Genomic DNA, 17,631 nt, shown 5'->3' with positions numbered 1-17,631 from the left:
GCCTTCTCTTCCCTCCCTATATTCCCCTTGCTGTTCTCGATCTCTAGTATCTCCATGCTCTCCCTTAGTTTGCGTATCGCCTATGCTGCAGTCCTACCTGGTCGATCCCCCTCTCCATTGGCCCTTGCACTGTGTGGCTCTTCTAGTATGCAAGACTCCTAGGCCGCCAGGTCTGCAAATTTCTGTATAAACGCTTGCAGCTGCACTATAGTAGCTGAATCTTCCCCCTGGTCCCAAGTCAGCTCCAGTCCCTTCAGGGCTCTCTTGAGATGTGTCAGATCGCTGCGTATGGATTTCAGTATTCCGCTTTCCTTCGGTATACATATACCTCATATGTACAGTTTAAATGTCTCCCATACTACGATAGTCATTTACTGACTGTGTATTTCATTCAAAGAACTGTTCATTCTCTTTCTTGATTTCATATCGAATAATTACGTCTTGGGTAATTTCAGCCTTAAATCACCATCTGCGTGACTTGACCTTTTTAGTGGGCCACCAAAAGGAGAAGCTGACCGGGGAATGGTCTGATAATGTCCTCCGAAGTATCGCAAATTCATACAATTTCCGAAGCGTGCTACGAGTCGCCAGGATATAATCAATCCCTGAAAATTACCTCTGTACCTGCGAGTGGTAAGTATACTCTCGCAGATTCACTCTATCTAACTCTACCCTTAGTGCCAGGTTAAAGTCACCCACCCATATTATCTCACAGTCCTCAAGTTTACTTAAGTAACTTGCACATTGTTGAGAAAAAATTGGGGGGAGTCGATATGCAGCGCATATATGTTAATAAATACCACCTTGTTGCCTTCTGTCTTCCCTATAAGTAAAAATCTACCTTGAGCCTCTGCTATCTGTGCGTGAAATCTGTATTGCAGTGTGGTGTGCATGTATTTTGCCACTCCTCTACAGTGCATAGAGTATGTCGAGCTGTATCTATGAATTCTTCACCCCTGTGCCGGCGGTATCCTTTCCTCTTTGCCTAGATGTGTTTCCTGCACCATCAACACATTTTCCTGATGTCTGTTAGCATATTGCACCACATGCCAGAACTTCCTTGCGTTATGCAACCCCCTAATGTTCCATGTAAGAACTGTTATTCTAGTGTGACCCCTTCTACGTATGTGGCTGGTAGTGCCTTTTGTGTGGCTCAGTTCCTGCGCCTTCCCCCATACCCTGCCAGCTATCTGTGGCCGTTGTGAGCAAGCATGTGCGCCATCAGAAAGGTGTCCCCTCCACAACCCCGCCTGCAAGAAGAACTGTTCAACTTGAACATAACTCCTATTAACATTCCCACCCCGTACCCAGGCCAGGCCAGAAACTACAACTTACTGGCCAGCTCCCACCATTCCAAACCTTATTCTCAAATAATGAATGAACCAGCAGATACTGCGTTGGGGGGGCTGCTGTGATCCCGCAGCTGCTCCAGATCCTTTGAATCAAACCCATTTGTTCCATATTGGTATGTTTTGCCCATGGATCATCATTATTCACACGCTGTTGGCCCATATCGTTCTCTTTTATGGTGAGCGTGTGCTTTTCCTTCAGGTATCTTCTTGATCCGGAGGGTCAGAGCAAGCTGGCATCTTCTTATTTCCCAGTTCTTTTGCATATTGCATCGCAGCCTTAGGAGCAGTGAAAAAGACTTTTCCCTGCATGCATGATTTTCAGTTTATCTGGCTATAACATTGCTTATCTGATCTGGTGCTTATGTAGGGTTGATTTAATTTCTTGGAGCAGGCTTCTGCAGTCCTACACTTGTGCGCTGATGACAAAGAAAACGTGGATAACTGATGGACCATATTTCAACTCCCGCGCCACTCTGCGGTTAGTGTCTCTGTCCCTGTAGTTAAATATCGTGCTATGATGGGCTGCTCCGGGGTGCCCAGCGGAGTTCTAGGGCCCAGGAATCAATGTGCCTGTTCCACCATGAACATCTGGCACATTGCCAGTTTCCCCAGCACCGCACTTCCATAAGCAGGCGCTCCACAAATGACTCCATCCTGTCGCTGGCTGTGGTCTCCGGGACACCCAATATCCTCACATTGTTGCGTCACAAGCAGCCTTCCATGTCATCATTTTTTGCCACTACTTTCTTAAGCGCTTGCTACAATTGGGCCAACTTGGACTGTAACTTAGCCGTGCGATCCTCAGTATCACTGATGCGTTTCTCAGCTTTGTTTACTCGGCCACAGAGTTTTTCTAGTTGTACCACAGACAGCTGCACTTTGCCATAGGGTGTTTATTTTTTTGTCCTAGATTGTCCATGCTGACATTAAGGGCCACTAGTGTTGGATTTAGAGCCTGGAGATCTTGTGTTGCACCTCTGCCCATTCCACTTTGCTGTGGCACCCGTCGCAGCACTCGTCTTTGCAAAGGAATCCTTTTTTCGGGTTGCCCATGGGTAGTGACAAGGGGGGAATGGAGTCCCATTCCACACCTTTCTCGTTTGGAATCTGGCACTGTGTAACTCTCCTAACTCCACCAAAATCAAAGTTATGGAGAGGGCACTGCCCACTTATGTCAGCACCCCAGCTCTCAGCACTCCAGGCACGTCTTCCACCTTGTGCTACTAGGGTTCAGTCTGTAGTACAGGAAGCCCCGCTTCACCACCGCTTCTCTTTTGAGCAGGTGTCCACCCCTACTTGGCCACTCTTTAGATTTGCATGGCGTCCCTCTTTCAGGTACTGTGCGGTTATCCCTCATAGTATCCCTCTTATCTCTCCCGACCCTTTAAAGTTAGTGAGGCCAGCTTTTACCATTGTCTCTCTCCTCCACACCATGACATCCAATTCCACCGTCTGAGGTATGCCACTCTTGTTCCTAGATGCAGCTCCGTTCTCCTGGTTTTGGCTGTGTCAATCCTTGCAGGATCCATGTTTGCTATACTGTGTCGGTATTTAGTACCTTGTCAGGTCTATATCTGTGTGTGTTGCCCTCTTCTGGATCCCTCTTGGTTGATGGTTATGCCTGCCCTGGGGGCTAGGACCTACAATATGGCGATTGCTTTCCCTTCCCCACGTGGAGCCTCTCTCCAACTGGCCCTTCGTGGTGCTGCTCTTGGAGCATTCTCTGGGCTTCTTGCCTCCCTGCAACCAGACCTGGAGCCTTTCAGTCAGGCTCGGAAATGCATCTATGTCTCTGTTCCAAAGTGGGGCCTATCAATGGATCCGACCAGGTGCATCCAACTTAACGGAAGTCCCCAGAGTTTTTCTCCAGAACGCTACGTTGCATCCCTCCATTCTGTCACTATCACTAAATGCTCATCATCCCTATTGGTGACTGCTACTGCGCAGGGTGTGCACCGCTGGTCTTCCCCCTCTTACCCACCTTGGTGGCTGCTCCTCAGTCCTTCACCCAGGTTGGATTCCCCTGCATACCCAATCGTGGGGCCTTAAAGATGCACCTATTCTGGGCCTCAGTTAGCTGCCGCTGTGCGCCGCAGGCAGTCCTCTTGCTCCTCTGTCTGCATGAGCCAAAATGCGGGCAGGCCCTGCACTCGTTGCACCCCGTTTATTGGGGAATTGTGACATCTTCCTCACCTTGCATATGCTGCCGCTCACCGCCCCGGGTACTCATGGGACCGAGGAGAACTACACCGGGCTTCAAGATGTTCTTACTGGATATTTTAGGTTTCGACTCGGGAGCTATCTAAGATGTGGCCATCTTGCTGCTCGGCCTCTTTCCTTCTTTATTTCTTTTTCTACTGGTAGGTTAGACAGTATGTTAGCATAGCATTAGAGAGAGGATGGGATTTATTTGTGAGACATCGTAATGAGCACCAGTTTGTTGTTTTCTAGTGTAGGGATTCCATCATAGATATAGGGAATAGAGAAGGTTTTCTTAATGGATTTCTTTAATGAACGTTTTACCAAAACTTGTTCTCTTTTCCATCTCCTATGTCCGACATACCACACAGAGGAGCTGTAGGAAATCTGGGATCCCACCAGCACAGGCCCGGCAGTCAGGAAGTGGAAGGACTTTGGCTACACCAGCAGCCCCTACCTCTCGGATGCATTCCAGACTATGCCCAAAAGGCCATGGGGAATCTTCCAGTGTGGGTGATGCAGGGTAGGGGGGGGGTCTGTGTGCTTTCCTCCATGGGGGAATTGTTTCTGGAACTTAGCCATGTGAAATTGTTCAAAGAGGCCACAAAATAGAATATTGTGAAAATTCCTCCCCATTGGACCATTAGGACACAGACCCTGAGGGGCCCAGTAAAGGGTCTAGCATTGGTGCTGATCTTGCATAAAATACTCTGCAAGAGTATTATAATTACGGAGTACGGATAGAAGAAATGGAAAGGGAATTCTATTTGACTGAAGAGCTGTTTCAGGTTGGTGCTTAATCTGAAACATCTAAAAATGAAAGGATCTTTCACTCTTTCAGGGCGTTTCATAATGGAGACATTGCAGACCATGATCATGATGTTTTCACCAGGTTTGTTCTTGCCAACAATATAGAGGACATCTAACTACCATGTTCTGATCACGGCTCCTCACCAGAAGTATCTCCAGTTTATTGCTCTGGGAGGTGTAGTAGGTCCGAGAGGAAAAGCAGACAAATGGATATGTTTTCAGCCTTTCAGGTAAGGAAAAGCCCTCACCTTGCTCTGTTGTTATGATGTGCGTTCCCTACTGTAAGAAAATAATTTTAAAAAGTACTCATCCGGTTGTCACACAAAACTCAAGTATATCCTCAGCCCAAACCTATGCTCTATTTATAACTGACCCTACCATTAAAAAAAGAAACACAAATGTAGCCCAGAGATGTTTTCTTACTCCCCCTTGCATGGCTTATGTTGACTAGTGCCTGAGACCCTCCCAACAATGTCTCTGGAATTAGGCTTCTTGACCTCCCAAGGTTTATCATACAGTTTAAATTAACAACAAAAGGTTTGGATTCTACCACAAAAGGCACATTGCTTGCCCTTCCAACAAGTTTTTGTTCTTTTCTTTTCACACAGTTCTGGTAAACAAGAAGTCCCTTGGATTTGTGGAATGTGCAGTTATTCAACTGCTGTATCTCGCTCACCCCTCCAGGACCTCTCAGATGTGTGCCATGAGTGAGTTCATTTGGCCCCAGGGGGACCGTTTGTCTCTACTTCAGGGCTGGAGATGCTGTAGGGTACCAGCCCCTGTGAGTGACTGGGTTGTTGAGTCCAGACTGGGATCTGGGTTCTTAGCTAGGTTTTCCCATCTCTTGGTTTGGTTTGTTTCTCTGGGCCCTTCTCTGGTATTTCACTTTATCTTTTCTCTGAGCCCCCATTGTAGGTTATGTCCTTGAAGTTCATTCCCCTTTGATGTTGGCTTTGCTCTCTGGCTTCTCCAAAACTCTTAAGGGGTTGTGGCTTTCAACTTCACCCCCTTTCGGTATTTGGTAAGTATAGTAACTTCTTGTGGCTTGGGGTGTTCAAGTTCACCACTGTTGGGTATTGTTCTTGCTTTCTGACTTTTCAGTATCCCTCACGGGGGTTGTCCCTTCAGATTCACCCCGTTTGGGTATTTTGTACTCTGTTGGATCTCTGATATCTCGTTGCGGATGGTGGGCTTCAGCTTTACCCCGTTTGGGTATTTTGTTCCCTTTCGTTCCCTGATAACCTCTCACGGGTGGTGGTTTGCAGCTTCACCCCCTTTTGGTATCTCATTCCCTTTTTTGGTTTCTAATAACCTCTCACTGGCTATGATTCTTAAGTTCAGCCATGTGCTATTTCCCTTACTTTCTGGTTTGTTTAAAATAACCTTTTGTGGGTTATGATTCTCAAGTTCTCCCCATTGTGGTATTTGACTTGCTTTCTGGTTTCTAATAATCTGCGTGGGTTGTATTTTTCAAATTCAGCCCATTACAGTATTTCTCTCTGTTTGTTTATAGGCTTATTGGCCTTCTTTAGCACTCGGTTTGCTTCCTCCGCATTCTTGCTCCCTGTTGGAGCCCTGCTGAGCTCAACCACCCTCCTATCTCTCCTTGCCACGAACCACATAACTGCTTCTGCGCGGTAGCCTTTGTTGGGGAGGCGGTCACTTCTTATGCGGTTCCCTGTTGCTTCGTTCAACTGCTGCAGTTTTGGCACGTCAGTCTTCCCTTTCGATTGGGTTTGGTCTCGCTCTTCTCAAGATCTTTGAGCCTCAGGCTTAAAGTGCTCCTGGACTTGGAAGCATTCCGCAGGCTCTCCACCCACCACATATGCATTGTGGTCCTACTTTCAGGATGTGTCGGCTCCACCATGTAGCAGCGGTTTCCATCTGGCACAGTCTCTCTGGTTCTTCTGTACCCAGTGGTCAATTCGCTCTGCATTGGCTCCTCTACGCCAGGTAAGGGCCTTGTCCCTTATAAGTCTTTCCCTGTAACAAGAGGCGTAATGCCATTGGTTCTGGGATTCCGACCTCAGGGAGAGGTCAGCAGCCAAGCCAAGCATAGTTTTAGGTCCCTTTTCTTTAATATTTTTATCAGCCCCATGTATTATGCAATAACCCTTTTAGACATTGGTGATAGTATAGATGTTTCAGACTCACTCACTGGGCAGACCTTGTCCCCTAAGGGGGATCACCCCCAGGGAGATCCTGCTTACCCAATCCCCTTAGGAGGATTTCGCATAGTAGGCTCACCTCTCTCGTCTCAGAGGTGGTGGTTCCCCCTTGGGGAGAAGAGACAAATTCCTTGAATTTGTCACAGAGGTCACTACCAAAATTCTGTTTTGCCTTTGGATCTGTCCAGTACCTCTGTTACAGTAGGCCTTTTGCAACCTACAGTTTCACCCGAAATATGCCCATGGGATGGGTAAGGAGAAGAGCTTTCCTCTTCCTTGGAGACTTCTCTCTTCATCTCTGTAGCGGAGGACTTTGGAATAGACTGTATCCCCAATAAAGTTCCAGGTGAATCCTCCTTGTGTTGAAGTCCAAAGATGAATCGACAAAGTGAGGTTTTCCCCTCCTTTATAATAGGCATAATTCTACAGCAGATTGTTTCAAAGAAAGCCTGCTGTCAAGGGTCCAGTAGAGGCCGCTGTAGCATGTATCCTTTGTCTACTGATCTCATACCCAGAGTGCCTTGTCTGCAGGAAGTGGGAAGGGGCCAGGCGGTTGAGAGACCTCTACAGAATCCTAGATAGTGAAACCCTTTTAGTTGGATAAACCCCTAGATGGTTGGATACACCTTTCCTCTCTCTGCCCACTCCAAAAGGACTTCAGTAATCAATATCCTGGTGTGAGAGGGCTATTGTGATGTTAGCACTGTCTCTGAAGCACTGGTTCCCAGGCAATATCCATGGGAGAGGTCCTGTCTCCTGAAGAAAGGTATTGGGCTTCCTCCAGCAGATGAAAAGAGACGTTTCCTGCGCAGAGGTATCGTATTTTGCACTATATAGTGGTGAGGAAAGCAAACTTAGCCTCACTAAACATCCCATATGAACAGCAGGAACTGTACGGAACACCTGGGTAGTGCATAGAGGTACGTAAAACATATAATGTAATTTTAGCTGCAAGTCAAAGATGGAGTGGCATAGTACAAAGAAACAACAAGATCAGCCTATCAAAACCTACATAGAACTTGGAAGCAAGAAAAGCACATTGAAATTAATTATTCACTGCAAGAAGTAGAAACAGCATGACCAGTATATCTGTCAAGAACTGTCAAGACTTGAGGCTTGCGAGGAGTATGAAATCATCTGCCCCTAAGCAACCAACAGCAAGATACGAATATATTTGCTGTTCGAGGATTAGGACCACAGGTGGCAGGAACAGGAACACCGGGTCCTCCGAGTGGCTGCTGTGAAAGAAGGAGCAGGTCAGGTAAGTACAGAGCAGATCTGTGAGCAATAGGTCAGTAAGGTAAGAAAGAAAAGGACACCTACCAGGATGTGAAGTGCAAACCGTCTAAAGTGGGAGGAGTACTGCAGTGTGGTGCTTCAGGAGTAAAGCCCTGTTCCCTCAGAGTTCAGACAGCAACTGGCAGAATGGGCACCAGGATGGCCAGTTACTGAGGAGAACACACTGCAAGCACCTGAGCAAGAACGTAGTGTAAAATGCGTGGAATACTTGAATCCAAAGGCTGATGCAGAACGTGAGTCCAAAAGTCATCTGTGCCAAAAGGGAAATCCAAATCCAGTATGTGTTAAAAAAGTCCAGGATCAACAACAGGATGAGCAGCAAGGCGAAAACATAGAGCCGAAAAGGGTAAGACACAGGAAGTCCAGTAAACTAAGTCCGAGGTCAAGAATAGCAAAAACAGAAGCCAAGGTTACCAAAACGATAGACGCTGAATGACACCGCTGAAAAGCACTGAGTAACGAAACCCAGCTGGTTTAAGTGTGCCGCTACGGGATCCGGATCACGTGATTCTGTATGCGTGCATCACGTGTCGGGTCTCATAGTTCCTGGTTTGCTGCAGGACCCATACCAGGTGATCGTGACATGGGTGTCACGTGTTGGGGTCCGTGAGACCCGGAAGCGTGAACGACTCCTGAGCCTGGTAGTGGGCGTGTAGAGGCTCGGGACGCCGCATCACGTGGTTGCTGGCATGCTGAGGATCGGGAGACCGTGCTGCTTGGTAGCCGCTGCAGCATGCGTGTCCTTGATGAACAGCAGGGCCCACCCTTTCTGCCCAAGTGCCATGGCAAGCACCATCTGTGGTACAAGAACTGACGTCCTTGTGAGGTAACGGGACGCTTACTCCTGAGTGTAACTCCAGACCTGGTGTTGTGTGAACTTAACTTGGGGCAGTACCTAAGTGTGATGGGGGCATGCATGACAATATCAACCTTTTCATACAGCCTATAGTGAGAAAAGCATTTAGAACTTTATTGTTAACTGCAGATAACAAAAGGGCATGAAAGATACAACAGCTGCATTGTGCTAAGGATGGCTAGCAGAACCATAAAAGTGTTTTTTTACTGTAAGGTTAAGGAGGACAGGAACTGAACGTAATCACAGGAATAGCTCATACAAAGAACAACTGCAAAGAATGTAGGAGCAAAAGTAATGCTAAGAGGAACAATGAATATATGATGTGTATTGTGAGAAACCAGAGTGTCTCACCCGCTAGTCCGCTAGTCCTCGGGGACTTGTCATCCAGGTGGCCAGGACATGGCCATTGCTTTTGGATCCAGTTCCTGGATGTGGACCAGTGCGGGAGGATCAACTGATTGAGGTGTCTTCGAGGAGTGGGGGTGAGACAACCGATGGTGAGATGCAGTGTTCCCCCTTTCCCGTACCCATGACCCATCCCACCCCTCTGTGCAAACACTGGGCCGAGGACGAGAGCGACTGAGAGTAAAGAGTCTAACAATTACATTTCACATCGGACATGTTCTGCTAATCGGGTCATGCAAAGAAAGGCACTTTACTTTTAACACATACACCTGATACCTGTTAGCTCTCCCCATGCGGATAAAAGTCAGAACATAGAGACACACTCTGAGCAAGGTGGAACACGAGAAGGAGCAGAACTTCCAGGGCGAAGGCAAACCTACTGGAGTAGAGCGACCGATCGAGGGACCAGATCAAACGGTAAAGAGGTCGTTGCCTCCGGGGAAGGCATGACGGAGACGCAGAGAAAGCCAAATCGCACACAAGAAGAAACCTGCATTGTTTTTCAAGGATGTCAGCGACCCTCCCGGGTGAACAGAGTTGGGGAGGCGAGGCCATGCCTGTGGTATTAACCTTGACTCATGGATCAAAGCCGCAAAGACAAGAAAGGAACGAACGCGCACAACCAGTGGATTAGTGAAAGACATCAAAGGCCGGTTTGTGTCAAGGAAAGATTGAACCTCCAATAGTGTATCTCACAAGCAAAGGTCGCGCACATGCTGATGAGACGCGAAAAACTAACCAGTGATGTTAATGTTAAAGGATATTTGTACCGCACACTATCGCCACCATTGTGGTCCCCTGGCGCTCTGGCGGCTCTGAAAAAAGGGAAGGGGGGGTTAGTGGGAATAAGCTGGAAAGAGAGCAGTGATGTGCTGTTGGCAGCCTTAGTCCGGTGAGTCCGTTGGCTGGGCTTGGGGTATTTTCCGGTCGGTAGTCGGCGTGTGCTGTCGTGTGCTGTTGTGCGAGTCTGTGTGGTTTATTTTGTTGTTGCAATGTAGTGAAGTTTGTGCAGATTGCTGTATTTTAGGCTTGTGGTTGTTTGGTTAGAGTTTGAGAGGTGTATGGAGAGGGGTGAAATTGTTAGTGGATTGGTTAATTGGCATTGCTGTCCTGAATTATGTCTAGGTGTGATGCTTGCCATCATTCATTATTCCATCTGAGTGTGGGACCTGCTAATCCTCAATATCCTATGTAGATGTGAGGCAGGCTAGTGATCACGATTCCATCTAAGTGTGGCACTTGTTAACATTCACAGTTTCATTTAAGTGTGGCGCATGCTAACATTCCTATTTCTATCTAGATGCAACACAGGCTAAAGTTAAGAATTCCATTAAGTGTGGCAAAAGCTAACATTGGGAAGTATGTTAGTACATGATGCAAGGCAACATTTACAGTCCAGCCATCAATAGATTTACGCTTGTGGTCAGAAAGTATGCATGGTGTAAGTCTATGGCAGTCTTTGTTATGGAAAGGTAGGGTAGAGTGGCAGGGGCTTTCTGGAGTAGGGTAATTGCTCTACACCCCACCCATGCCATACTTACAGTTTTTGTTGGTGTCTGTTGACTGCTGGCTTCATTGGCTTCCCCTGCAGACACCTGCAGACTCATCGTGGAGCTGCCGATGTAGGAGCCGCCCTTTTCCGCAGGGCCCTTAGCCACAGGGGCTGCCGGGCAGAGGGCTGCCCTGGGAAAGTCGAGTATAAAGGGGAGGTGGACCAATCAGGGCCCAGAGTATGGAGTGGGAGGCAGGACTAAGCAGGGGAAGCCTGCAATGCTGACGCTTGGCCCGCAAGGGTCACGCTGGAAATACCAGCGCCATGATGGCACAATGAGGGTGCAGGGACCACCACACTAAAGCTCACCTGAGTGCCGGAGTGGAAACTTTTAAATGGCTGATAACTGTGAAGCCAGTGATACAGAGTAGCAGAGTGGTCCAGTGAAAGGAAGTAGCCCGCTCGAAAGTCTCAGCAAAATATGAACAGTTAAGAGAAAGATTCTTTTGAGTTTACGGTACTGAACTACCAAGACCAAGAGACACTGGGGCAACTAACGTAAGAGTGTGGGTTGAAGAGAAAGTCGAGGTGGTCCTGCGGAGGTCTATGGTAAAAGCCACGCATATTCAAAAGTCTTCGACATCAGAAAAAGGTCAGAGCCCGAATGAGGGAGACCGGAAGTGTGTCAGTGTCATACTTGTGATACCATGCCTCCCTTACATATGGTGTCGGAGATTGGGATGTGACTCAATTGATCAAAGTTGAGAACCCATGCTAGTAATTGTCATTCCAACCTAAGGGGAAAACTGGATTATTGAAGTCCTTGATTCCGATAGAATATACACTATTAAGGACACCTTGTTTTCCCAACTCCAAATCCTGGTTAGTCAACAGGATTTGTTTTTCAAACCCCAGTTGCTATCAGAAACCCTTCCAGTCTCCCACTATCAAATAAATCAGGGGGACCGAATAGTGTTAAGAATAAGACCCTCCCACATTTTCATTAGATCTAGTGCCCTAAACCCACCTTTTCCCAAAACTTTTTTTTTTCGTGCCAAGCCCACTCCGGTTCCTGGTCGATCCAGCTTAGAGATGAATACACCAGGATCTTCCCCCCTCATCAGCATCAAGCTCGGAAGGGTCAGACGACTTTGAAACCTTGTCTGAAGAAGTTGAGACCCTTTTCTTCTCCAAGTCAGAAAACGCAACAGAGGGAAACCTTACCCCACCTGAAAATATGGCCAATATTGAGGCAGACATAGTTAACTAGACGCCCATCAGATTCAGGCTGAGGCTCATATTCAAGAAAATTTGGCAAAGTTGGTCAAATTACAAGGATGACCCCCTACTATCTCAAGGGATATTACAACCCTACCAGGAGGGGAAGACCTAGGAAATTTGTTTCTGAATTTTGAGCAATTAGCCAAGCAGCTGGGATGGGGACAAAATAGAAAACAATGCTACTTGGGACGTCTATTGAAAGGTGAGCTTCAAACTGCCTATCAGTTACTTACTCTCGCCTTGGGAGCTACCTTCATATCCATCAAAGAAGGACTCCTCAAAAGAGTAGGCCAGACCAGTAATTTTTACAGACAAAAATTGAAACCCATCAGATTAAACCCCGGTGAGACCCCCTGGAAGTAGTGGAACAAATTAAGAATTAAGGTCTCCCTTTGGGTCAGTAATAAATCTCTGGAGGAGCTGGTAGAAGTGATCATCTTGGAACAGTTTCTACCTCCCTTCTTACAAAAAGCAGTATTGCAGTTAAATCGGCACACCCTTAGCATGGCTATTGAGACTGCGCAAAATCACTCAGCCACAGTAAAGCATTTCCACTCCATACCTTGAAATGACCGAAAAGATCAGAAACCAACCTACCACTCTCAAACCCAGGCATTAGAACAAGGAGGAGGTCTCTCTAAATCCCGAGAGTGGACCCCAGAAGAGAGGGTACAAATAAAACCCCAACCCTAGGGGTAAAGCAGAGCTAAGGAGAGAAGAGCCTAGATGAATTAAACCATCACCACCTATCTGCTTCTCATGTAGAGACAGGTTACCTGGCCTGGCATTGTCCCAAAAATAAAAAGGGAGGAGCCTATGGAGATAAGATGCCTAAAAGGAGAGGTATGTGAAGTACAAGAGGAAGACCTAGAAATCTTTTACATATGCTTATGCCAATCCTCAACCAATTTTTACCTAGGGGAGAGCTCTAGTTAATGGGAAGGCGGTGAAGGCATTCATTGACTTTGGCAGTAAACAGACAGCCATAAGAGCCGATTTGGTTACTCCATCAGATCTAGAAAATGTGACTTTAGGTAGATTTATCTGTGTACAGAGAGATAACGAGATATATCCCAGGGTACCCATATACATTAATATCAGAGGTGTAAGGGACTCATGGTGGCAACAGTAAAGACAGACACAAGTGATCACAGTTCAAGGGTGTTTATTAAACTATATGCAGGTTGGACAAAAGGCCTAATCTAAACCTAAATCTAAGATGAGAGCAAACGTCGACCATCAAATAAAATAAGGCAGTTCTAGTGGCATTGTGTCAAAACAAAAAGGGCCTGTACTAAGAAACCTATTGCCAAACCTTACAACTATTACTAAAAGGGTGTGGGGTGGTTTTCAAGAAAAGAAAGAAGTGTACATAAATTAAAAAAAATTAAATTTCATTTCATTTAGTTCATTACAAACTTTTGAAATATAGAAATGAGAAAAGAAAGAAAAAAAATAATACATTTTTACATCATTCTTATGTTGAATGTCACTTTCCAAAATCTCAGATTTTTTCAGTTTCTTCCAGAAAAAATGACAAAGCAAACATCACTTGTTTGTTTCCTCCTTCGTTCAATAGGCTCTAGGCATTCTCCGTGCTTTGGGAGGTCTTCAATACGCTCACTTTCTCAAAGATAGATAATCTCAATTCTTTGAATTTTGAGCAATATAAGACCAGGTGTTTTAATGATTCATTGAAGGTGCCACAGAAACAACACTGACAATCATCTTTTTGGTCTTTATTCCAGATAGTCATCATTTCTTTAGTTCGATTATGTTTCAATCGAAACATCATACATGTTCTTCTCTTAATCTTAGAGGGAAATTTCTCTAAGTAGTTTGGTAGTTTATGACATTCTCGGGCTTCCCGGGGAGCATGTTTCATGCATCTATGAGATCTTCTTTGCTCAGCCTTTTCATACCAATCCTGGTCCCATCATTTCTGTTTAATTTTATTAGGGTTCTGGATTAGCGTATCCACATCGGATGCCAGGAAGTTTAGCGTTTTCTCGCAGGCCTCTTTCCATTGTTCGGAAATTAAATTTTTTCCTTGATCGCTTCCAGGTTCTAGTATTTGGAACTGGGGTAAATTATCAGCACCCATGATCTTCCGATACAAAACCAAGATATTCGACTGGATTGTCGCATTTATTGAGATCATTCCAAGTTCATAGCTGAGGCAAGCAGTCGGCGCTCCCTTTGGTAGTTGGAGAATCTTTGTCCAAAAGGTATTCTCACACCAAGGCCAGATTTCCTATGTGCAGCACAGCATAGTTTCAGCTCCAAAAATAAGTGATGGAATCACTTTAGTCCGGTAAAATTCCATAACAGGTTTTAAACTGAATTTACCATATTTTTGGTTGATGACTGCGCCTTGGGCCGTCAACATTCTGCACTTCCACCTTATTCTTTGTAACATTGGCTCATCGGTTTTATTTGAGTTGATGATTACACCCAGATATTGCACCTGCTTGACACACTCAACTGAAACATTCCCAATATCCCACTTTTGTTCTTTAAAGTTTTTCTTCTGGTTATTGCACCTCAGATCTTGTAGAATCAAGATCTCTGTTTTACTTGGATTGATTACTAGACAATTTTTTTCGGTGTATGCTTTGAGGGCAGTTAATTTCCGCTGCAAACCGATGGGAGTTAGGTCCAACAGAACCATGTGGTCTGCATAAACTATGTGTCCTAATTCTCTCCCGTTTATCTTAGGGGGGAAAGATTGAGTGTCTGATAAAGCATCATCTACGTCTGAAATTAACAGGTTAAATAAGGTAGCTCCCAGGGGGCATCCTTGCTTTAAGTCCCTTGTTGTCTGTATCGGAGTAGAGAGCGAACCGGCTTGATTTAGTCTGGTCCTAATTGATGTTTGTGAATGTAAATCATGAATTGCTGTCCTAAGGTAATGTGGGCAGTCAAGGAGCGCTAACTTTTGGTACAGGATTTGTCGATCTACACTGTCGAATGCATGAGCTAAATCGACGAAAGCTACGTAGATCTTGATGTTCTTCTTAATTGCTTCCATCTTTAAGCTATTTAGCATCAACAGGTTTAGGGAGCAACCCATTCCTTTTACAAACCCTGTTTGTCTTGTGTCGTAGGTCTTCATTTCCCTTATCCATCGGATCAATTTATTAAGGACATGAGTTGGAATATCTTGCCCACTACATCGAGCAATGCTATTGGTCTAAAATGTCCTGACGGAGCTTGATCTCCTTTTTTAAATACGGGAACAATAATGCTCTTCTTCCAGGAGTCAGGAACTCTCCTGTTTTTTTGAATATTCAGGAAGAGGTGATAGCAGAATTTTGCCCATATATCTGGATGTTGTGTAAGGAGAGAGTTGGTTAGCCCGTCAGGACCAGGGACTCTAGAGGAACTGAGGTCTTTTATGTTCTTTAGGATATATTTTTCCAAGATTTGTAAGTCCCAATCTTTCATTAGGTCAGGGTGTTCATAGTCACATTTAGTTTGTTTGGAAAATAGTTTTGTGAAATGAATGATCCATTGGGATTCTGACACAAAGCTTGACAACAGTGTTCTTTGAGGTGCCTCAATATTGTTTATGACTGCCCAAAACTTGCTTAAGTTCCTATTTGCCATTAACTTCAGAATCTCCTCAGCATCATCTTGCAATATGTTGTGTTTGTGCGATTTTAACCAACTTTTATATCGTTTTTTGCTTTTGTTAAATTCAATCCACCAGTCTGTTTTTCCTTCCTTCTTTAATAGTCTTTTATTTTTTCGCAACTCTCTTTTTTTGTGACTATTTTTTGATCGTGTTTGTGGCAGTGGTTAAAGTTAGGCTTTTTAGCTCCGCTAACGGTCTCAGTATATTGTTCTAATAATGCCGTCTATTCCTCAGCATTTTGTAATCCATCTAAATGAGCTCTTTCAAGTATATTTGTCATTTTTGAGATTTTCATTTCATTCACCTGAATTCTGTGTCTTCATGGTAGAACAATGATTGGAATTTGCCATAGATCTTCATCGTTACGATGGTATCCATTTAGAGTTGCAATTACCAGTTTGTGATAGCTTTGCTTCCTCTCGAAGATGTTTAGGGCTGTTATCTGGCCAGTAATTGTTTCCAAGACGTAGATATAGTCTATGATGGATTTATTTTTTCCATTGCTCCAAGTGTGCTGGGGAAGTATATCCCCATTTACATTCCCATTCATGAGTAACATTTTTCTTGCGTCCATTTCTTCGGCCCACGATAATTTAATAAGATAGGGATCCTTTCGGTCTTTAGTAAGCAGATTTTTTTTTACTGTCTATCAAATGAAGAGAGGTCATATTTAGGTCACCACATAGTATAATCTGGGCTACTTTCTCATCACTTTCCATCGAATCGATTATCGTGCATATCTGGTCAAGAAAATCTGATTCATCTGACGCATTATGTTGCCAGTATAGATTTATGATAAAGATCTTTTGTCCCTGACAATCATCTTTTCCAATTTCGATTATTGATGTTTGAATATATGGGGAAGGATTTTGAGAAGAGATCAGATGCATGTTCATACCGCTTTTGACTAGTGTAATTAAGTCATCTTTTGGTCTTCCTTTATTTTGTTTTATAGCTGGGCTGAAAGTTATTTTGTGGTTAATTCCAGCTGGCCTTGTAGATACCCAAGTTTTTTGCAAGCATACTATATCAAGTTGTTCAAGTTCAGTTGGTGCAGTGTTGTAGAGATGAAGAAACCCTTGGGTATTCCAGGATCCGATCTTTAGACCTCGTTGTGTCGGGTCCTTCTGGCGGTATCTTTCCGAATTGCCATTTAAGGCCCCTGCAAGCCAAGACCAAGATTCCCTCTCATTGGTGTTAGCTTTGCTAGAGCGTTCAAGGCTTTCGTTCGAATTGCACCCTTTTGCGACAAAGGTAATCTTGATCACATCAAGTGTTGATGTTCCCAGGGACCCACCATTTGGAATATAGTTATCGTTTTTCTCCAAGGGTCTGTGGACCTTCACTGATGGGAGTCATCGTTCAGAGATGTCATCTTTCATAGATTAATCGGTATGAACGCCGCTATCTTTAGAAAATCAATTTGTCACTCCTCCCTGGGACATTACAGGTTGGTCTTTACGATCATCATACCACTCCGAAAGGTCAAATCCCAGGGAGTTATGGTCCGAGCAATTATTTAGCAGCAGGTCTCATACAATTCTTGAGTGAATGTGTAATTTCACCAAGTCCATTGTATTCTCGTTACCAAATTCAACTGTCTTAATATCCTCTGAAGCAATGGATCGTAGTAGTTGTATGTGTTCAAAGAGTTGTAAAACAGTTCTTCGATTTAGAATCAACTCATCCTTTCCTCTTAGGACCCTTTCCAGCATTAAGCAGTAATTTGATTTACATTTTTGTTTTGTAGCTGGATGTAGGTTCTTTCTCATCCGGGCGTGTTTGTGTGGTTCTATTTCTCTTTCAGCAGAGGATGATAGGTCGTCTTCTAACATGTTCATAAATAATATGTCAGGATGCGGTAGCTTGGGTCTTCTTTACCCATGTTTTGAGCATGGGGTAAGGTGGGATCTTGGAGCACAGCACACCCTCGAGCTTTCCCAGCACGAGTCGACAGTCCTGTTTCAGCTTATCAGGAGCCTCGGTGGCCAAGTCTCATTTCTCTTGAAAGTCTCTTGCCTTCGAGGGCCTGATGTATTCAAATAACAAAAATAAGTTCAGTTCTAAATGTTCTTTGGGTGATGGTCTCACCTCTGGGTCCCCCTCTTCTGGGTGCAGACCCTTCTCGAGTT

The sequence above is a fragment of the Ambystoma mexicanum genome, chromosome 1p (assembly GCF_040938575.1).
Source record: "Ambystoma mexicanum isolate Mex_15411 chromosome 1p, UKY_AmexF1_1, whole genome shotgun sequence".
Taxonomy (NCBI): Eukaryota; Metazoa; Chordata; class Amphibia; order Caudata; family Ambystomatidae; genus Ambystoma; species Ambystoma mexicanum.
The sequence above is the reverse complement of the archived record's forward strand: the minus strand, read 5'-3'. Positions refer to the sequence as shown.